The sequence below is a fragment of the Dicentrarchus labrax genome, unplaced genomic scaffold (assembly GCF_905237075.1).
Source record: "Dicentrarchus labrax unplaced genomic scaffold, dlabrax2021, whole genome shotgun sequence".
In the NCBI taxonomy this organism is placed as follows: Eukaryota; Metazoa; Chordata; class Actinopteri; family Moronidae; genus Dicentrarchus; species Dicentrarchus labrax.
In genome coordinates this window covers 19,792,265-19,809,851 of record NW_026136709.1, presented here as the reverse complement: position 1 = coordinate 19,809,851, position 17,587 = coordinate 19,792,265, and the positions used below count along the sequence as shown (strand labels likewise).

Here is a 17,587-nt window from a genome sequence, read left to right as displayed (position 1 = left end):
TATCGTTATTATAAACTGATATTGCCAAAAAAAAAGATTATTTTTCATATGACAGTTTCTTAATAATAACACATCATTATTCTTAATTGCAGAGTTGGATGACTATTTTGTAGTCTGCAGGCTGACAGTTTTACTGAGGGTGAAGAAGGTAGCTATTAGAATGAAATATGTGTTTTTCACCATACCTTAATGCTTCTTTACTTTGCATTCCCTACAGTTTACGTCACATCGCCAGGCTTTTATTGTAGGTAATAAGCCTCAAACTGAACATTAGCTGATACTGATGCATCAGAGGCCAGTGCCAAATGGACATTAACCTTTGTGGCTATAATGTAAAGACAATATACAGTATGTGACACACACTGTTGGTGCTTGGACCCCTAATAAAATTAAAAAAATTAAAAAAGATTACATAAATAAATAAATACAATTATATTTGTGCAGAAGGCTGACTAGGCTGGGTTATGGCCTCAGTGAAGCTGTGTCTTAAAGTGACATTTGAGCAAACTGCACAACCTATTATACAAAAATATCATCGGTAAAATGTAGTTTAAATATAAAAAGTAAACATAAATGATGCTGTATAGCGTGTTTCAGATATATAAATTACAAAGCCATTGAAGTACAACATATGATTTAAAAGCACTTCTGTTAGTTTTGTTGCAGGAGAAGTTACAACTTCATCTTTTTTTGTTTTGTTTTGTGACTTGCACGACTCAAACAGGGTGGGTCTAATCAGCCACAATTATTGCAAACACGTGCAGGTCCAGGATCATATGTTGCTTATGTAAAATCAACCCAATGTACTTGGTTAGTTTCCATCACTACAAAGTACATTTTTTGCATGGCTATTAAGCCGGCATTGAAATGACAGTAAAGAGCAAAAAGTTGAATATGCCCTGTAATTTTCTGTAGAGGGAACATCTCGTTCCCAATGATGCAGTAATTGAGTCTTGAGTTTCTTTCAGAGAAGCTAAATTTAGGTCTAAAAATACTTCTGACTACATAATAATGCCTCTTAATTCCTTTGGGCGGAAAACTCCTCTTTACATTTTCCTCTTATCATTCTCTAAAAATGGTTAAAATAAAACCAGAAAAAATATCACTGTTTAGTTAAGGTCGTAACAACATGCAGGGACTCAGGGACGCAAGTAAACACTGCTTCATTTATCACAAGCCAAAAAGGTTGGGAACCACTGATTTAAGCAACACATTCTTCTCAAATCACAATTCACTTGATTCTTCAGTATCGATGAAGAACAAATACACAACATAATTGGGTTCAGCCAAAGAATAAATAAAGAAAATCTACAACCTGCCTCTTAATTATATGCAACTGGTCCAGTGTTATGGCAGTGTGCTCCATTAAAGCGTATTCAATAAACAGTATGCCACCAAACTGTGCGGTTCAGCAGTTTTGTTCTTCTGCCTGAATGAGAAACAGAACTCCAAATGGTGTAAGCATCTCTTTTATTCCACAAGGGCATTAAGATAAAGCTCATTTTCTGCTAAATGACTCAGGGGCCCCATGGTTAAGAGTGACCAATGTTTAGCTGCAATCATGGTCTGCATCCTTATGGCCTTAAAGTAGTTTGTGAGGCTGTGGCACAAATAAAAGAATAAATAAATAAATATGTAAAAGCAAAAAACAATAAATGTTTTCACTGAGAAGTCATCTGTATTATCCACAACTGCACTGGTTGAGCTGGAGCTGCTGTGTGTGTTGCTCTCTCAGTCTCTAGACCGTGATAAATCACGAGTCAGGAGAACATTTGTCACAGTGGGCCACATGTCCTTTCATCACACCAGGTCTCCCTCTCTTCCTCCCTCACTCGGTCTCACTCTCCCGCTCGCCCCTCATTCCTTCAACCTCCATGGTAGTTCCATTCCTCACAGAAAAGCTTTGTTGTGAATTTGTCACTGCCCAAGCCTCTATGCTGTGTTAGCCATGCCCTTGGGTTTCTGATAGGGCCAGCAGAGCATGGTGGCGCTGAGATAGAAGTGGAGCTTGGTGGGGCGCTCTCTAATCCAGCCAGAAGAAGAATAGACGGTTACGTGTAGAAGTTTCTGACAGGTAGTACTCTGGTGCCACAGGGGAAATTTGAATACAGAGACTTTTACGGACATATGTCACACTGAAATGGTGTTTGACATTATGCATGGTGTGTGTCAGCACTGTAGAGAGACGAATAAAACGCGTATAACAATGGATCTGGAAGATAAGGAGGACTTGGTGATGCAGAAGGAGGGAGACACTGTAATTGGATCTCCTTTTATAGGCCCTGGTACCCATATTCTACTTGACACATCCCTCCGAGTTGCGCAACAAACAAATGTCACCCTCACCGTGATGTACTGCATGTGTCTCGTTATTTTCCTTCAAAATAATGCATCAGAGCAACAAAGCATTGGGAATTAATCGAGTATCGCAAAGTTCAGCTGGCAACCAGGTTTCTGTCTGGATCCCAAAGGCGAGAGTCAAAACAGATCTATACTGTTAAATTTAAACGTCAATGACTTTGTCTGGAGCTTTGAAGATTGGACAAATCAGCCTAGATCACAAGCTGATTTAAGAGGTAATTATAAAAGTAAAAGTATTCCAGATACGTGGCTTATACCCGTGGAGTATTTCTTTGTACGAGGATGATTTGAAATATTAAAGGTGAGATTGCTAGCATGGGGATACTTCCTCGAAGCAGGCAATAAAATAACTCATTAAAACTTCTCGTCTCCTAAGACAGAAGATAAGCAACTGGGTAAGGAGGGCGGATTCTGACAAAGACAAACCAAATAACCTCGACAGCCTTGATCCGTTATCAAAATCGCCCCTTTTATCGAGCTTTCCTGATTCAATGTCAGAACCTCCTGCATATCAGTAATTATGTGGATTTCAATAACAAGGATTTTTCCTGAATGGGGTTGATTATAGAACATAAGTACATAATGTACAGAATTTGCGTGCAGAGGAATATTCAAAGGACATTTTCTATGCAGCTCTCTGTACTGTAGATTTTGTGCACACATTTAGAATTCTGAGAACTGATTAAGGTTCAGTATACAGATAAAACTAAATAAACTAATTGCCATTAGTTTACATTCAGACATTAGGATGGATATCCATTTGAAACATTAAAATCAGGATGTCTGATTCTGCATGTTTGATGGCTGAATAACTCCCCCATAGACCCAGTTGTGTGTTGTTTTGTCAAGTTTATGGATATAAGCGTTTATTAAAACTTGATTATTAAAGACGCATTGGGCTGTTGTTATACATACCAATACAGCTGCACTATTGAGAATTTGTCGCACACAAGAAGAAAAGTTAATCAGACCGCTGTTTCAGGAGGTATTTTCAAACTCGAAGCACAAAATGGTTGCCTATGGATTTCCAAAGTCTCATTATTTACTGTATATATTTTTATTTTGTTTATTTATGGATTGAGAACATTATCTCTCGACCTCTGTGAACTTCACAAGGCAAAGGCCTGGTTGCATGATTAGGTATTGGACTGACATTTCTTTTGCATATTTTACAAAAAAAAAAGCTAAAGAAAGGAAAGTAGTGAAATTACATAAATTATGTCAAAGTAGATGAGCCTCTTTGGTATATCTGGTAATACAGGATTGTATGTCAAAACTATTTACTATTAATTGTAGATTCACTACATGCCAGTGGCTTTAGTAATCCTAGGTAATGACGTATGGTTGTATAACTTTTTATTTTTCTAGCCACCAAAGATGAAGTTTAAAGCATATGCCACCGTTATGGATTACACATATACGTATGCATTGTCTTTTGATTTAGTTCAGTGTCATACTTCACCATTTTTTGACTGCAATATGTACGCTATGTAAATGTTTATGGAAGTGGAGTTGAAATGCTCCTTGAGTTTTCAAATGACTTAATTGAGGAGCTCAGGGCAGTAAACTGTGTATTTTTAAAATTATTTCATATTAATTTATTGATAGTTTTTTGGTGTTTTTGCTTATTTTTAAGAACATTCTAAGCAGGTTTTTAGATAGGTTTGTTATTTAGTATGTCCTTTGCCGTGTTTACGTTCTTTCATTCACGGTGATACCAAATGGCGATCGTGGTGAGCAAAACGTTTACAGTGGAGATGGCTTTGCTAGATGTTTGCACATTAGAACTGACCTGCCCTATGTTGTTTTCACTACCAGTAATCTCTACAGGCGTCACAAAACACAATTAGTTAATAATATAAATACATCATATGCTAGCTACAGTGTGGCAACTATAAGCCCCCCCGGTTATTTGTTGTATAAACCTCATGGTAACAAAAACAATGTCCTGACAAAATGACATTACAAAATACTATTACAATAGTTTATGTGAGGATAACAGGTTCTGAATTGTTAAACTTTAACTTTTTATTCTAATCAAAAATGAATGAGAGCATATGGCTTCTCTGAAAGGATGAAAATTAACTCGGATATTATTAGGGCCTGAGCACTGACCGTGCGAAGGCCCTATTGTAATGCAAGGAATTATTATTATTTGTATTATCTTTCAAAGAACCAGTAAAAAAAACATCAGTGTCACAACATTTCAGCATAACATTAAGTGGAGCTTTACAATCAAACTTTCAGCTTAACACACGGTAAGCTGGGGCTACAGACTGATGGATGACATCTGTGTGAAGTCACGTTTGCTCTGATGCTTAATTGCCGTGTAGTTGCCAAATACAATTGAACAAAATGACCTGCTTTGTTTGCAGCAGAGGAGAACACAGGGGAGGTGGTAAAGGAGAGAGGAACCCTGACTGCCAGGAGTCACTTCTCTCTCTCTGGCAGCACTCGTCGTCCTATCAAGCAACAGGCCAGCTGCTCGATTGCCTGGGGTGGATGACTTGACCTTCCACCGTTCCCCAGCAAGGGACACGAGCTGCTGCAGAAGGATTTCCAATCGGCAGGGGTAAAAACCTGCCTAACTAATTTACTTGAAACGGATTTGAGAGCAAATGCATTCTGCAACAACTATCACGCCTGGCAGGCAGGGCTCTGCAGAGCGAAGGGTGACTCTGTTAAGGACAGGAACAAAGCCCGGCATCAGGAGGCAGAGGAGAGAATGAAAGACAGATAACAAGAGACAGCAAAAGAGACAAAGCTCACTGTAGTACGTCAGATGAAGTAACACTTTTCCACTGTGAATGTACGAGTGCAGCATTTAAGTAAAAAACAGGCCACACCGTTATACCCATATGTGGTTGTTTAGCATCTCCTTCAAAAGCTATTGGCATTAATATTCTGCTAGAACAGTCTCTGCTCTTTTGGGAAGGCTCTCCACAAGATTTGTGGAAAAGTCAAAATATTGTACTTATGTATTTAACATAAAAGATACTATGAAGTAGCCATTCCATTGTTAAACTGCATTATTATCTTCTCACTTCTGGAATATAAGACACACCTCCAACACAACACCTTTGTCAGAGACACAGCAGAGAAAAACTAAAACAAAAATGCTGCATACAACAACTGATACTGAGTACACATTCCCATTCTTCGAAACGAAATACAGGATAAATAACCTTTGTAGAAGTTCCTCTGCAGGGCCGAGCGAATATATATTTCTGATTTGTTTTAGACTATAACAGTAGAAAATAGTAAAATTCTGCCTGTGGTTGTATTAACAGGCCAACAATTAGTTTGAAGCACATTTTCCTGCCTGTTCTAGCTGTGTGTGTCTGGGCTGTTGACAGAATGACACAGTGTGGTTCACACATCACAGTCTGGCAGGTCTGAGCTTTCAGAGGGAAAAAAAATGTTGGTCATAAATCAGAAGCTAGTATTTGAAACTAAAATGACAACTTCAGCTGCATTTGGACAGATCTGCCAGCCATCGGCTGAGAATGACAGTCTGGAAATACCAATGCACAGCTCGTGTCAGCGAGCAAGGTGTGCATCTGGGGGGGAAACGGTGCACTCAGACTGTCAAATCAAAGGGAAATCAAAACAGTGCATGGTCGGTTGATCAAAGTGTCAATGAGGACCTGTGAGACTCCACCGCTTCTTGCTGAGCAGAAATACAAGCTGTTGGAGTGAAGACGCAGGCATCTGGGGAGGACAGACAAGCTTTCAGATAAATGTTTTCTACTGACAATACATAATAATGGCTGGGGATGAGATGGAAAAGACTAGGTTGTTCTTGTGTATTATTTACAACATGAAGCTTTCAAATTTGATACTGCTGTGTTTTTCATTAAATCATACTCAGGCACTGTCTAGCAATTGCTATCGCTCAAAATGATAAGGTCTGCAAACAATGAGTGAAATATATACTTCTGCGAGTATCCAGTTTTAGCATTAGTTTCGGCAGTGGACTTAACGTTCAAATGAATCCTGTTTTAATGCCTCACCTGATACCCCATCTTGCAAATCCAGAGGGAACGCAGAGGAAGTTAAGCTGATTTTGTGCCACAGAGAGGCGGGAGCTACAAAGACGTCATAAAATATGCATGAATGGATTACTAAACGGGCCTACCAAGTGTAATACCAAGGGCCCAAGGGGTCAAAGGGCACCTGGGCCAGAGGTAATTAATATTTCTTGTTGGAAAGTCAATTAAATGACAACAAAGAGACGCCAAAATGACCACGGAGGGATTAAAGTGATTAAACTGCGAGAATTATAAAAAACTACAAACGGACAAAAACAACTACAAAGTGATGTATGTCGACTACATACACAAAAACACAAAGAGATCTAAAATGACCACAAAAAGACTCAAATGATTAAACTACAAGAATTGTACACAACTACAAAAAGACAGAAACAACAACACACAGATGGCAACGACTACAAAGAGACACAAAACTAACTAGAAAAAGACACAGAAGGACTTCAAACAGGCACAAAACAACCACAAACAGATTCCAGATGAATACAAAGAGACACAAAATGACTACAAACAACACCTCTGAATTGTTTTTGTGTCCCTGAATCCGAGACTCGTAGCTCACTCGCCTGTCTTGGTGTCTTGCTCCGTAGGAGGCGTTGGTCTTTTACATGCCTATGCCCATGGGCCCATTGTCTCATAATCTGTCCATTACAATATGACACCCATTTACATCACAGAGAAAAAATACTTTAATATTCAGACATACAAGGCAGAGAAACTACTCTCCCTGAGCCTGGTTGGAAAGACTTCTTCCTCGATTGCCCTGACAACGACAACTTATCATTGATGTAATTATGAAAATGCCATTAGGCAGCTGTGATACTGTAATCAAGAAAAAAAATCTTTTGAATTGAAGCCAAGTGTAGGATTGAGGAGAAATAATCTGCCAGAGTTTCTGAGTTGATTCAGCCACACCACTGAGACCGGAAGTCCACCTCCCACTCCCTTTCCATCAAATGGATTCAAAGCTACAGCAGGAGAGCAATAATTAGTAGCCATTGGTGCCAAAAAGAGAGTGCATAATGGCGTTGTTGGGAGGCTTCGGGCCAATTCTACATATTATACCCTAGATACTCAGGCTGCAGCTGTGCTGGAGGATCAGAAGGGAAATAGATTCCTAGAGCAAACAGAGGTAGTGGATTAGCTCTCAGATGACAACTGATGCTTTGTGTGCACAGTTCTCAGTATAGAGAGGAGATAAAAATACCGTCCTTACTGCCTGTGCAATAATGTAACGACATATGGATTCAGGCGTTAAGCAAAAGATAAGGTCAACATAAATAAAAAAAGGAATCCATACAGAAAATCTTTCCATCATATGGCCTTCATTTCTGATCGACATGAAAGAAGGCATCAAATCTTTCCGTTTAGCGCAGAGGCATTTAACAATGAATCATGCATCCTGTTATCACGAGGGGAGCGTTCAGGATCGGCGGCCCTTCCCTGCACTCTGTGTGTTTGATTCGGCCCATCTGAGGTCACCGTCTTATCACCTCTCAGCAGTTTCATCAACAGGCCTTTACAGCTGTCAGCCTTCTCTAATTCTGCTGTTATCTGCTGCAGCACAGTCAGTAGCCGGGATTTAACACCTTTAGTACACGCATGCACACATATGCTCACACATGCTCACACTGGGGGTTAGACTGCTAGAACCGTTTGCCAAAATAAAAAGCAGATAATGGGCTTTTATTAAATATAAATGAATAGGGGATGATGGAGTATTCTCTCAGACCTTAGCAACATTAAAACAGTCTAGAAAACTCACTTTTGTTTTTTCAAAGTGTTTCTTATTTAAAGTAGTTAAGTTTAAGTAGTCATTATTGTTGATTATAACCATGATTCATTTATGATTAATCAAGTTTCCACTGCTCAAATTATAAATCTGGGGATATTAAACGGGTGTCCCTACATTTTTCTTAAGTATTAAAATCTGCATACAATTATATCAATTGAGCAACTTCAATATATAAAGCGTACGTGTATAAACCACCAAAAATGCATACTAAGTAAGCATTTAAAGTATTAAAACATCTAGATAAACTATTAAACAGCATTACGAATTAATCCTCTGATGAGCTGAGTGTTTTAGTTTGTTTATTTCTCCACAACATATTGGTTACAAGCCAGCGTCTACTCATACATGAGCTCCAATGTTCCATCTAATGTCTCTTTAACAATGTTTCGGAAAAATAGCAATTGTTTGAGGACATGGACAAGCGGGTGATTACGTTTCTGCTACATTTCTATGGATGTCTTGATATGTTTTGGGGTTGTTTTGCTGTGACTCAAGGTTTCCACTGCAATCCATTGTGACTGTGTGAATCCAAGCTGGCTGCAGCTGCCGTCCTATAAGAAGGAGCAAACTACAAGCTTTCAAACCAACTGGGGATAATAAAGAAAAGATTTTCAGTCGATTGTTGAGTGAATGCAATTTATTCAGTGACGTAAAAACACTTGCGCAGAAATTTCAGTCAGAGGCAGAAGCACTCATAAGTACCTCTCTGAGTGAGCCCAAATTAGTCCAAAACAAACCCCTACTGAGCTTCGATCTGTACCAAACACCCACTTCACTCCAGAGGATGCTGACATTTGATGACAGAGCTTTGACATAGACATGGGGAGCCAGTGGCGTTTTGATTCTAAAAACCACAGCCAGCTACACCAAACACTTTGTGTTTTTTGTAGATAGCATGGCAAGCTGTGCTGTTTATGAAGCTCTGCTGAAGTCCCTTTCATAATGTTGTTCCCATCAAAGCACCACGTTGTGTCATTCCCCTGTCTAACAATATGTTCTCTAACTTTTTTACAGCTTGTCTAATTTTTATACAGCAGAGGCCGGGGAACAGACAAATGTGCCATTAACATTGCAGAAAGAGGATTTGTCATCTAAACCATTATAACATGAATATTTGATTACAACATAAAAGGTCTCTCTCGTAAGTTAGCCTGGCGATGCATACAAAGAGGAGATTTAAGTCTTATGTGGCTGTACACCACGGTGGGTCAAACAATTTTAGATCAGCATAAAACCAACGTGTTCTTTGGTGTTCATTTAATATTTACAATGCTGTTGTTAAATCTTATAATCTACACTCATTACTGCTGTGTAGAACCTTGAAATCTGTGCAAGCGCACAATGCCTAATGAGAGCATAACAGCAGAGTTGGGAAGTATTCATCAATTTCTGATGTCCACATCTTGTGCTGCTCTTGCTGAGTGTGTGTCATGAATGCACAATGAAACACAATACACACTCACGAGGATATCTCGCATCTCAGAAGTACACTCACTGAAGCAAATTAGATTTTTTGAAATGAACCACGGAAGGATCTACACGCAGTGATCAAAGGAGGTTATTAGCAGATTGGGGAGAATGAAACTCACACTCATCATTATCATGGCATGTTCACAAAGAATCTCAGTGCAATAACAAAAAGAAGAATAAACCATTTAAGTGTATAAAAACTTATTTTTGCAGGTCTGTTCATCATTCCTATTGGTTATGATCCCATTTAACTCAACAACATCATTGCTCAAATGACATGACAACTTTTACAGAATTTAACAAAATAACATGAACACCTTTTTTGAAAGTGAAAATGAAGGTGAAGCTTAAAGTTCCTATCCAAACTGTTCAATATTATCTTGAAACTATACTTCCTGCTAAAACTTTGACCTATGCTGAACTATGCTTAGATATGTACAATAAAATAGTTATCTAAAGTGGTCATCATTTTTATATACACAACAGCACTTTTTCCTTCACAGCGAGTCAGGTAAAGGACTACTAAAACCTTGATCATAAGAATAAAAATGGAAAAAGCCTTGAGAGGGATGTGAGGAGACCTCTTTCCAGAGCTGGTAGGTTCAAAAGTTCAGCAGATATGTGATATAAATGAATAATGAAGCTATGCAATAATAACACAAACAACCATAGTGCTCAATTCAAAGCACAACAAAGTAGTATAACAACATGCAGATGATTTGCTGTAACTTATGCCAAAATTCTGACTTCTCTGAGTCATAACTCAGTGAAATCAGAACACAAACAACAGGCTATGGACTATGGAGCTATGGAGATTCAGTGTGACCTTCACAGTGTGATTATCACATATATCCATTGTTAATAAATGCCCATTATGCAGGTTTGATTAAAAGACACTCCTTATAAGGGCAGAACTTGCCTGAGAATCATCATGTTTTTAAGTTTTCTTCAGTATCAAAGTATCCAGTGACAGTAACTGTACAATCATGGGAACTTATTTGGCATACTTTTAATGCTCCCAAATTTTAAATATATTTAAAAAATAATAGGGCTCAAGATGTAACCCATAACATAGTGTTAAACCATTGAATCTTTAGCAACATTATCCTTTCTGTTTACATCCCCCAAAGCCTTATGGGGACACGGAAGTGACAGAATGAATTAATATTGCCTCACACATGTACTAAAAGACATATCAGTCATATTGGCTTGGCTTGGATTAAATGCCCCTACTACCTGCATTTTGTATCAAAACACACAACTAGGCACACACACAATGACAAGATCCACAGCCTGAATGACTCTGGCCTGCTTTGCTTAAAGGTTGCAGAAGTTGCCCTCTAATAAATTTCTCTGCATTGACCAGAATCTCCTGCTCATGAATAATAAAAGGGTTGCACTGATCCTATTCTTCACTCAGACATCCACCTCATCTAACATTTCACACTGCAATATCACTCTCAATAGAGCACACCAGCAGTCTCAGACCTGCACATTACACAATGGAGTCACATTCAAGTTAGTTTTCATTATGGTGTCACTTGGAGGCTAAGCGATTGTAAACTAATTTACTTTTAAGAAGTGAGTCTACTTGTCTGGCAGCTTTATAAGGTCATGGATGTAAGAACAGAAAGCCTTGTGATAAATGAACACAGGAAGTGAGTCAGCCCAGGGTGGTTGCAGAGAGACCAAGGCCTTTATATTAAGTAGGCCTATATGAATAATTATATTTTATTACGGATTATGTTTTGCTTTCATTTTAATTAGCTGTCGATGCTGTTAACTGTTTATGCCAACTCAACACTGATTCTATGTATACCTGCTGGCTTGATAAAGTCACAATCATGTACATTACCACAACTTTCTCTCCATCAGTAAAACAGCATAGTCATTTTTACTCTGTTAGAGTTTCTCTCAACGCCATTTTTGCTGTGCAGGAGATTTAAAATGACATACCCTTGAACCTTTTTGATTACATACACAATCCTGGTGTCTTCAGATTTTCTATTTGTTTTATCTGAATGCTCTGTTCTTTAATTCTGTGACTTTATGCCTATAAATGGTGTATAGTTTGTCAACTGGATGCCATGACAAAAAAAAGGTAGCAAACCCCCCTCTAACTGTTACAGTATTCAGAATGTCACTAATTGTTGTTATTTTGTGGTATAAAGCTACTGTCAATTGAACTCAACACTTCGTGCACAGATGTTTCAGATTAAAAGCCTTGCAACAGCTTAAAGGGCAATCCAATTCCTGGAACGACTTTAGTTTGAAACATTTGCAGGAATTGTTGACTGACAGTTTCCCAACGAACGAAAGAATGGGAAATAAAAAGTGGATCAGAATACGTGAAAAGACACTTGGAGCAGCAGATGGGTGAGTATGACATGACTCATGTTGTTGTACTGATAGAATTAGTGCTGGTAAAATGTACAATGTAAAGCTGACATACTTTGAGTCTCATCACATTTCATTCCATTATACTCCATGACAGGCAACATATTGATCTTTGCCTCCTTTGTGTTCCTTTCTGTTTCATGGTTTTTAAAAAGACAATATGTGGTTTTAATTTTAAAATTAGATGTAGTACAAGTACATTTTTAGAGTGCAGTTTAAGTCAGGACACTTACACGGCAAGGAAGACAGATTCCAATAACGCAGCCAAAGGTGAAATCTTAAAAGCTCTGCCCCTTCATTATAGCTCCGTCAATACCCACAGACAGATGTGGGTTGGGTTTCCTTATCTGACCATATCCTCAGAGTAAGGTTGAATATACAGTGTATATAAATACTGCATGAGGCTATAAAGCACCTTGTCTAAGTGGGCCATAAATTACTTGTACACATTAATTCTCAGGCCCATATCAGCTGAGTTATGGCCTCTAGCTCAAAACAGGAGAAAGGACAACACCCTAAGCCTATCACAGCTAAAGCTCAATCATGTTTTAGCTGGTAGGGGGGTGAAGGAGTTTTTTGAAGTAATTTTCTTTTTAGCAAGGCAGATATTGAGTCACATGAGGTATAGGTGAAATAGCTACTATGATTAATTATTGATTAATCTATAAATGCTGGTCAATAAGTTTATATTATCACTATCTACTGTCAGTTGTCATATAATGTTACCACTTTATCTTTGAACACAAGTAGTTACTGAATAAATAATAATGATATATATTAATAATATCAGAACTGTTATAATGATTTGATTCCCAGCCCTAGTCAATTACAATTAGTCAATTACAAAAGAGAAAAGCACATTTGAGAAGCTGAAAGTGATGTGTTTAGGGGTCGGCTCTGTGGATGGCAATGGCTGTTGGTTGACTGGTCCACCACTTTTGTCCATACTGAAATATCTCAACAACTACTGAATAGATTGCCATGACATTATGTACATTTTTCTATTCATGCTCTCCAAAGGATAAATCCTACTGACTTTGGTAATCCCTTGACTTTTCCTCTAGTGCCACCATGAGACATGCTAATCTAACACAATGAACATGGTAAAAAATAAACTTGCTAAACATCAGCATGTTAGCATTGTCCTTAGTATGCTGATGTAACCATTTAGTTCAAATAACCTAAGCACGGCCTCACATAGTCCCTAGAGTGGCTGTAGGCTTTTAGTCTTGTTGTTTGATTAATGACTTCAATGGGAACTCTAGTGATTTAGTATTGCACTCCCATAAAGTTGGAGGAGTTTCAACAAAGAATGGTCACAATTGAAGCAGCACAGACCAACACATCCTTATATACAACTGTTTTGTAGTAAATTCCACAATCTGCACTGACTTTAACATGTAATATCTGTGAAGTGCTCCATTGAATGATTAATCAATTTCTCAATTAAACGGCTGATAATTTTCTGCTGATTGCCTAGTCAATGAATTGACTAATTGTTGCAGCAGTATTATTGATTTAACTTAGTTTTATGGAGAACCAATGATATACCTAGCTTCTATTTGTACAACCATTAGCTTGTTCTCCTCTTCTGAAAAAAATAAGGAAGAAACCAAAGTCATACTGAAATGGCATTTGCTACAGATTCCTTGCAATCAGACACACAATACCTTGCTGTCAGCTCCACAGCTGCAACAAAAGATGGAGAGAGTTATGAAGAAAGAGAGCTAGAGAGCAAAAGGGGGAGTGGAGGGTGTGGGGAGGCATTGATAAATGAGGAAAAATGTATTGTTCCTGTTTCATGAGCTGATGAAAAAAGACAAGACAAGGTACAAGGCAAACTGTTCAGCACTCTGCTACAGTCAAATTACAGAGAGCATCCATGCATAAAATGCACACATCTGGGGAGAAAAATTGTGAAAAACAATTCGGAATTGCAAATCAGTAGATCTTGGATCAACTACTGAATACAATGTTTATCTGGAGGAATATTAGGCTCCGTACTAAAGACTAGCTCCAAAATTAGGATATTTGTAGAACTACAGTATATCTCAATGTATTTTATTTCTGTTTTAGCTCAGACTAAATGGGTGGTTTAGCAGACTGATAATCTTTCCTATGAAACAGCCAAAGTATTCTGATACCAAGTCATCCTGTGATTAATGTCTTACATTCACTGTACTATGAAAAACTGTCACTGAAGGTGAGCTGGCCTGTAAGAGATGGAGATTGGTAGGTTGGGGCCAAGGTTTGATGCTACATTTAACTGAGTTATATGTCACCTGACTGCATTTATTCTTGTTTCTCTGTCTCTTTCCCCCTGCCAAAACTTTAACACTCTCATTCCACACTGAACTTGGACACATTGTACTTCATTCAGCAAGTTCGGACTGCTATTTTTGAACTCTGGAGTGTTTTTACTCCTGTACTTCAGTTTATCAGGCTAGGAAGGAACAATGCCAGCTAAACTCTGTTCTCACAAAATACTGCACCAAAACAACCTCAAATTCAGCTCTTGTATCTCTTCCAAGGTAACTGAAAAAACAATATCATAAAAAGGAGGAAATGAGCTCAAAAAAGAAATGGATGTTGTCTCTTGATATGCAGGGATGTCTAGCAGAGCAAAACATGCCAAGGACAAACAGAGATTTTGGAAAATTCATTGGCGCCTAACAAACAACAAAATAAGAAAATAAAACTGCAGTTTTAATGACAGCTACCAAATTTGTTCAATACATGAACTACTTAGCAGTCCAAATAGGTTTTGTTAAGAAGACCTTGTTACTATCTAACTGGACAATGTGTTATGAAACAAAGCAAATACAAAAAAATGCATTTTAACTTTTGACAACAGGTGAAGAAGTATTTTATTTCAAGAGTGCTTCAGCAAGTATCCAGAATTTGATTGACACAGATTAGCTGCTGGGAGGACTGAACTTGTGAACTTTCTCTTATGGGACAGTGGCTCTAATCACACAGACACCCTGCATCCACACTGTTTTTCATGTAGCATGCTGACATGACAAGGCTACAGCAATGATGATAGAAGACTCAGAAATCAGATGGATTAGACAGAATTAAAATTTCTGGTTTAGAAAAGAAACACAGCACACTGCACAATTAAGCAGCTTTTGCTTTTAACTGGTTGGACGAAATGATGGGTAAACCCTGATTCAAATGCTAAGGTCATTAAAAGAGAAAATGAAAACTTAAATGACCCTGAAATGACTTGCATGATGCCTTAGCAACTCTGAATACAACCAAAAGGTAACAGCAGATTGTCTGTAGGATATAAGCAAAATTGCCTTTGACTGGTAACAGGCGAAGCAGTGGGGGGCAGAACAGCAATTGCTCCAAGGGATGAAGTGCAGAAAACTCGACTGACCCTGAAATGACTTGCATTCTACCTCACTGACTTTACGAACTGCCAAAGGAGACAAAGCGACTTCAGCAAGATGCAAATTTCCTGTCTGAATTCATACAAGCATATCAGAAACACCTTGTGAGATGATACTTGATCTGACAACAGAAGAAAGGACTCTGGTAATCACTGACTAATACAGCCTCTGGTCCTGAAGAAGATGACAGTGGGAGGCTAATGTGTTGTGAAAGGAAAGAGATGTTATGGTGGATTGACTCAGCTGAAGAAGTTGTATCTTTCATTAGGAACACAATGGAGAGAGTGTGAGCATCTGAAGCCATACGTGTTTTCATTCAAAAGTAGTCTTTATTACAAGCCTGTCTATTCTGTTAGTGGGAAAAGCCACATAATGGATTTGGCTTGTGTAATCACCAATAAGGTATAACGTGTAAAGTAGAAATATGTGGCATGACGAATATAGTGTACCTTACCCAGACATTTATTTTACTCTCTTACTAAACATAGTGAATCGATTTTAAATTAAAAGAAAACTGGAGTACAATACAGTATTGTACCCTCCTTGAAAACCTTGACAAAATGGAAAAGTTTAAATGAAAATGCTCTAATTGAAATATTAACCTCCATACATTGTACCCTGCAAAATAAAGCTAAATAATTAAATATTTGGATACTATTACAATACTTTTCGTCAATTAATACATCACTCCACAACATGAAATGTGCCTTTCAACAATCTTGGATTTCCCCATGTAGCTAACTAGCCATATTGTTGAAGCTTCAAGCAGGAAACCATTTACCTACTCTTACTTTTACAAAACACCAGGTCGGCGTGATATTGATTCCTGTTTGAATACAGAATTCACCATTTGTGGATACAGGTTGTATTTTTCACAAAAAAATTGTTTTTTTTCAAGCCTTGAACAAGTTAAAAAAATCAAAAAGGATTTGTTTGGTTTCAGTGAAATCCTTGACTCATATAAACAGTTGAAAGCTGGGGGTTTTCGGCATCAGAAAATATTCTTTTGCAAGGTTGTGAGGGTATGTCTTTATATAACATGAAAAACACCCTCTTTAGATATTGAAAATTCTGATATGTTAAATATGAACATCTAAAATGTGCTAAAGAAGTCTGAGCTGGAGAGAGGAGCAAGTTGTCCATGCAGACCTGTCCTGATTGACACTCAACAGAGTGGAGTCAAGTGGGGTGGAGCGCTGCATAGTGCAGACCAAATAGTGGAGAGTAAAGGTCGACAGTATGAGATGGGGAGAGTTTAGCCTGCGCACACATGATGAGTGATAGAGATTAAAGTGAAGGGAAAGCTCCTGGGCATTGGAAGGCTGCAAGATTGATGTAGGCTGGAAGAAAAGAAAACAAAGCTACAGAGGCAACGGGGTTCAAGACACACTCCTGATTTAACTTCAGATCTCATTCTGAGGAGCCACCCAGTCAAGTCGCGTAAACCACAAGCATCTGTATGCAGCGCTCGACTTTGTGCAGAAGGAGTCTGCCTTTACCCTTTTTAAGCCATTTTCCTGAGGGAACGCAATATTGACGGGCTCCAGCGGGTGCTCCAAACACCCTCTGTAGCATTTTGGTCCTACCTCCAGACAGCACAGAGTTTCATTAGGTTCTCACCTCTCCTGGGATAACCTTTGAAGAAATGGCCAAACTTTGAGGCTGGCTTCCCTTCGAGGCGTGCCTGATCTGAGGTATACTTTTCTTTTTCTGAGGACTGATTTTCAAAGGAAGCAGAAGTTGGTCTTTTACAGGCTCATTAGACTGATTTGCCGCAAGCGATAAGGACAAGTCTTTATCAGCGAGATGGAACAGCTCTCTAGACAACAGTAAAGCTTTTTAACAGGATTTTAAAGATATTTAAGTAGCATGTACTGCACTGATCTTTCTTTGAAAAACCAGTAACCTAACAGCTATCTTTGCCCTTTCAAGTGATGTAAAATAAATGAAAATATAAACCAACCTACTTTTTTATTCTTATTCAAATCTATATTACGCAGCATTTGGGTGTTTTGATAGTATGCTTCATATGTGCTTCTCCAAATGTTCCAAAAGCTACTAGGGGAGTTGTGATTCTACAATCGATCTCACAAAGCTCTTTAACAGTGATGCAC

At 38.3% G+C, this 17,587-nt stretch overlaps 1 protein-coding gene across 5 annotated transcripts in view; it reads right to left on the bottom strand.

The window, feature by feature from the left end:
• Window positions 1-17,587, bottom strand: part of dpp6a (dipeptidyl-peptidase 6a) — a 186,377-nt gene that overhangs the window by 87,420 nt on the left and 81,370 nt on the right. The gene's annotated exons all lie outside the window — the stretch shown is intronic.